At 37.7% G+C, this 6397-nt stretch overlaps 1 pseudogene; it reads right to left on the reverse strand.

Annotated features, from left to right (window-relative positions):
• Positions 1 to 3368: 3368 nt before the first annotated feature.
• LOC138148961 (protein FAM136A pseudogene) lies at positions 3369 to 4748 on the reverse strand (annotated as a pseudogene).
• Positions 4749 to 6397: the final 1649 nt, after the last annotated feature.

A 6397-nucleotide genomic window follows, 5' to 3' on the forward strand; every position in this document is an offset into this window, starting at 1 on the left:
AGTATCTGGAAAAAGAAAAGGAAATAGTTGAAAATTTTAGCATAAGGCAATCATAACTCTGAGAGAGGAGAATTATGTGAGAGTGATAGGGAACATTAGGCATCCAAGTGGCTGCTAGAGCTTTCTCTCACCCAAAAATAGAAACAAATAATTATTGACTTACCTTAAAGAAAAGTTCATTCTTCAAACTGAAGAGGAACATGGGAAAAATTATGCTGGAACCTGTTTCTAGGGGTGGAAATGCTGAAAAACTTGGAGAAAACTGATCACTCCTTCTTCAAGTATGTGAGCAAAAAAGATGAAAGTAGACATACTCTATATGTTTGGGGAATGTATATTTTAAATAACTGAAAGGAAAGATACTTAAAATAATTTGGACAAAAATTCTACAAGATAAATCATTCTAGGGGAAATTAACAACTCTCAAAAATTAAATTTTGAAGATGCAAAGAGAAACAATCATAAGAAGAAAAGTTAGTTTAATCTTAAAGGATTCTTATGGACTACAAGAATATCATCAACTGGATTATTTTTTTAAGTTACATACAGAAGGAGTGGAGTCAAGATGGTGGAGGAAAAGTCAGGGACTCATCTGATCCCAACCTGGTCCCAACAATCCAGGAGCGGTCCTTGGGAGTGATTGAATCAGCAGTGGTAGTAGATGCTTCCAGAATTCTCAGCCCACAAAGAGAAAGAGGATCCAACAGGTCAGAAGGAGATTACACAGATCTTTTTGCTAGCACTGAAATAGATCTCAGTTGCTTGGATCTGAGTCACAGTCTCAGCAAAAGGAGAAAGACTAGCACAGCAGAGCTTGGGGCCACAGTGGAGGGGGGACCCTCTCCACAGTTCCTGGGCAGAAAACAGCACGGTCACTCTCTGACCAGATCACAGGCCAGGAGAATAGTTGACACAGGAGATATCTCCTTAGATCATATCACCTTGGAAGAAATGAAAATTTACAGGTCCCTAGAAATATCTCTGAAAACAAATGCACAAATCCACTGAAGTTTAAGATAGTATACCCTTCACACTGGAAGCAGAGACCTTCTATAACAAGCAGTTAAAAATCAGCTATTAGGCTGGGAAAATGAGTAAACAACAAAAAAAATCTGATTATTGAAAGTTACTATGGTGACAAAGAAGATCAATCATACACTCAGAAGAAAACAACAAAGTCAAAGCTCCTATATTCAAAGCCTCGAAGAAAAATATAAATTGCTCTCAGTCCATGGAGAGCTCAAAAAGGATTTTGAAAATCAAGTAAGAGAGATAGAGGAAAAATTGAGAAAAGAAATGAGAGTGATGTAAGAAAATCATGACAAATGAGACAACAGCTTGGAAAAAAAATACTGAAGAAAAGAACACCTTAACAGACTACACCAAATAGTAAAGAGGTTGAATATGAAGAGATGATATCTGAAAAATCAAATCAAGTAGTGATAGAAGAATGTACTGGAATAAAGACAAAGGAAGATGTAGACTGGGGTAAATTTTCTCACATAAAAGAGGCAAGAAAAAGCTTTTACAGTGGAGGGGAAGAGGGGGAAGTAAGGGAGAATGAGTGAATCTTACTCTCATCAGAATTGGCTCAAAAAATGAATAACATACACATTCAATTGGGCGTAGAAATCTATCTTACCCTACAGGAAAGTAGGAGGGGAAGGGTATAAGAGAAGGAGGGTTGATAGAAGAGAGGACAGAGTGGGTAAGGGAGTAGTCAGAAGAAAAACACTATTGAGAAGGGACAGAATGAAAGGAGAATAAACCCAGGGTATAAGATGGAGGGAAATACAGTTAGAAATAGTAACTGTGAAAAAATTTTGAAGTAAGTTGCACTGATAAAGGCATTGTTTCTTAAACAAATAGAGAATTGAGTCAAATCTGTAAAAAGTAAGAGCCATTCCTCAATCGAATTAATGACCAAAAAATATCACTTTCCAGATGAAATAATCAAAGTTTTCTATAGCCATATGAAAAAATACTCTCACTATTCATTGGAGAAATACAAATTAAAAATATTTTGAAGTACTACCTTATACCTATTAGATTGGCCAATAAGAGAGAAAATTTAAATGACAAATGTTGGATGGGATATGGGAAAAATGAAACTTTAATATACTTTTCCTGGAGTTGTGAATGGATTCAACCATTCCATTGAGCAATTTGGAACTGTGTCCAAAAGGCTATCCTTTGGACTAGCAGTACAACTATTAGGTCTGTTTCCCAAAACAGATGATAAAGAAAAAAGAAAATTACCTATATGTACAAAAATATTTATAGCAGATCTTTTCTGGGACCAAAGAATTAGCAATTGAGGGGATTCCTTATTATGATGGAATGCTATTACACTACAAGAAATGATTAGCCAGATACTACCAGAAAAAACCTGGAAAGACTTACCTGGGCTGATGTAAAGTGCAACATACTGTGTACAAAGTAACAGCCATATTCTAAGGTGACCAGCTGTGAATGACTTAGCTATGCTCAGAAATACAATGATCCAAGAAAATTTTGAAGGACTTATGATGAAAAATGCTATTCATCCCCAAATAAAGAGCTTACGGTGTCTGAATACAGATTGAAGAACACTTTTTTTTTATTTGTTGATTTTCCTTGAGTGATATTTTGTCGATGTTTTCTTTCACAACATGACTATTATGGATATGTTTTGCATGACTACGCATGTGCAACCTATATTGAATTGCTTGTCTTCTCAATGAAGGGGGTTGTGCAGTGAGGAAAGAAGAGAACTTAGAACTGAAAACTTTAAAACTGAACATCAAGGGGGCAGCTAGGTGGCACAATGAATAGCGCTCTGGCCCTATTCTGAACTGATATTCTGAACAGGATCTGACTTCAAATCTGGCCTCAGAAACTTAGCGGTCACTAGCCATGTTACCTTGGCCAAGTCACTTAACCCCTATTGCCCTGCCTTCCCCATCTCCAAAAAAAATAATAAATGTCAAAAATTGTTTTTACATAAAAATCTCTGATCTTCAAAAACAACCCTCCTTCTGTAGCAGGGAACAAATAGCTTTAAAAAGGTGTTCTTGAGAACTTCCACATCAAACATTTTTTTTTTAAATCAAACAATTCATTTTTTCATCAAACCACTAGGAAAATATCACATAGCCTTGAAACACTGAACAGAAAGGCTATGTTAATCGCATTCAGTAAGAAGTTGGTACGAAGAGAACAAGATCTTTTCCAACACAAGGCCTGGTACTAACATGTTGCTCAAAGTTTTAACCAAGTGATAACTGGATAATTGGTGCATGCTGCCTCCTGTACTCCAGGGTAAACAAAAGCTCTCCTTTGCAACCTGCTTAGAAATTTAAGTTGTCTTCCTACCCTTCCCTGTCCTAAGAGAGTCCTCTCAACAATCTGTTTCTGTTGAAGAGGGCCAGGGTCAGGTATCACAAACCAGTCATCTACGATTCCATTAAACAAGAGGCGTAAGACTGTTCTGCAAGCCAAGAGAGACTTTCTTTGGCCTTCACTCAAAACCGTTTCATGTTAGTCTCATAAAACACTCTAAATGAAGTGTTGCCCCTGTAGTACCTTCCAGAAGGGCAAGAAAAAGTAACCTGAGCAGCAGTCCTGGAAAAGCCAGCGTGAAGGAACCTGAGCTTCACATACCTGGTGAGAGATTTTCCATTCACGTTCTTTCTTGGTGTCCTAGCTGATAGCTCATGTGAGCACTGTCTTCATCAAAGGAAAGATCACCTGGCAGCTGTTCAGAGCTCTAATCGAAGTAACCCTCTTTCCCCAGACTCCTCTATGAATGCCCGGTTCTTCTACTGGGGAGAAAAGCACAACTGTGCTTCTCTTTTCCAATCAGTAGTGAACTCATGGCTGCTTGCTGGTCTATGGGAAATGGTTCAATCAGGTGGGTGTGAAGTTGGCACCAAACAAAAGTGGAGGGCTACCTCAGGGATGCATACAAAATGGGAGGTAGGTTGGGGAAGAGAACTGCTAATACCTATAAACCCAAAGGGTTATTCCAGCTTCTAGGAACGGAATACCTCTGAACCAGCTGAAAACCGAGGGCAACTTCACTGAAGGGATGGACCTGGGTACTATCAGCCCTCCATGCTGCCTCCAATCTAAATCTGAGAACCAGTTTCTTCCATGTCTTCACCTATGGGCTAAAACATATAATGGAACCAACAGAGTCCAGAGGCAGATGTGAAATTCCCACAAAGGTATTCTTAAACTTGCTACCAGCCTCAATTTCTTCATTCTTAAATTTTCACTGAAAGGTAAAAATGTCCATACATTTTTACAAGTAGACCCATTTTCCAACTCCAGATGACTACTGATAGTGACTATTTTGCAATAGATGCCAGGGAGTCCTTCATCTTCTTGGTCATGGTAGGGATGAGGTGCATATGGTCATCAACACATTTGGTCACACAGGACTCTAGCTGCCTCTTCACCTTCTGCTCCTTGCTCCCAGCATCCATCAAGTCTTTGGCTTTGTCATTGCAGTGCATGGTGCATCGAGCCAGGCAGTCCTGGAATTTCTCCAGTTCACTGGTCACAAGGGCCTGGGCCTGGGCCAAGGGAGCATGGCAGCATTCAACGCACTGATGAACCTGCTACATGGAGGCCTGTGTATCTTCACAGCAGCTGGCACTGCACTGAAACATGGTACCCTGCATCTTGCAGATATTCTCCCACTCCAGCCCTTTCACCATGGTGTCCACCATCTCCTGCACTCGCAGCTGCTGCGACTCAGCCATGGCATACAGCCCCACCCCCCAGGCCAGCGCCCTGCGCCACTCGGCCAAGCACTCTAGCCAAGCATCCACATGGAGCTCCGAGAGCGGCCCACATCAAAAATTTTGCATAAGGAAATATACCTGTACCATTTCCATGTTTGTTTTTTTTTTTACCATTTCCAAACTTAATGTACTTTGAAATCAGAATAATTTCTTTATATTCATTTTCATATAATTCTTCTAATGCTCTTCATCACACATTTGTGATCAGAAATAAGGAATAATTGCCTATTCTTTGAATCTTAGGATTCCTAAGATTCCTTAAGAACGTAGGAATCTTAATGTAAGTTGAAGGGAGTTCTGTCCTAACTCCTGTATTGTGCAAGAATGAACTATTGTTGGGTTTGTTTGACTGTAGATAGATTGTCATGTGGTATATTTGAAGGCTATTGAATGCAACTTACAATGCTCAATAAAAAAATCTTCATTCTCTTAGTATAAAAATGTTTTTACATGTAACTGGGAAAATTAAAGTAATAATAAAAGTTAAAAATAATTTAAAAATTGAAAAAGGAAAGTTAAGGACAACAGAAAATGGAGTTTTGTTTAATTGTAAATGGAGGAAAGAAGAACCTCAAAGAAGGGATAAAATTGCTCCTTGAGGTTGTTAAGGAAACAATTAATATATTGGGCTTGTATAGGGGCAGATTCCAGATTCAGATCATGAGGAATATTCCCAATTTGTGGTAGTATCCAAAAATGATTTTTCAGTTTTCCCTTTTTATATAGAAATATATAGAAGTCATCTCTGACTTAAGTATTAAAGATACTACCCCCTTTTGGGGTTTCAGAATGGTCATTGACTTCTTTATGTATTTTCACATCCATTTTGGTGATCTTTGAGTATAATAATTTCTTAAAAGAATGAGAGTATTGAATTGAAATGATTTCTGATTTATACTAGGTTGAAGACAAATTAGATGGATGATACTATCAATGATGGTAGTTACTGTAAGTCTTTTTAGGCCTAGATGAATATTTATATAGGACATTATTTGCTCAAGAAATAGATACCTTCTTAGTTGGTTTTATGAGTGAAAGTAGAAACCAAAAGGTCGTTAACACTTATGATATAAATGACAATTGTCTGGTAAGTTCCAAAACAATGGCATTGAATTTTTCTCACAAGTGAGAAGACAAATCTTTCATAGACACTCAGATATTTTTGCTATTGATTACCTTGGGATTCTATGTATGCAATGATACCTTGGTTTCCATAGAAATACAAGGATTAACTAATTTTCAAAGGTCTTAAAAGAAGAACAAAAACATTACTTATTAATATACTTCAATGCATAGTCATTGCAAGCTATAGTGATTCATTTGTGTTGAGGAAGGATGACACTTGCAGTTACAAAATTCAAAGAAGCAAAAGGCACATCTGTATACACACACAATCATTGAAAACATTGCCTAAAGTCAAAGATTTGTTACATCTGTAACAGATGGATTCATATGGGATGAGGCAAGATAGGGAGACCAAAGTGAGACTATTTTCATATTTCAGATGAGAAATGATAAAGTTTGATCTAGAATATGAGATATGTAAGTAAAGAAAATGATGCAGATGTGAGACATTATTGAAATGGAATTGACAGAATTTGATGGAT

This window comes from Petaurus breviceps, unplaced genomic scaffold, assembly GCF_028583685.1.
Source record: "Petaurus breviceps papuanus isolate PSGF00001 unplaced genomic scaffold, PetGlider_PUasm1.0 90842, whole genome shotgun sequence".
Lineage (NCBI taxonomy): Eukaryota > Metazoa > Chordata > Mammalia > Diprotodontia > Petauridae > Petaurus > Petaurus breviceps.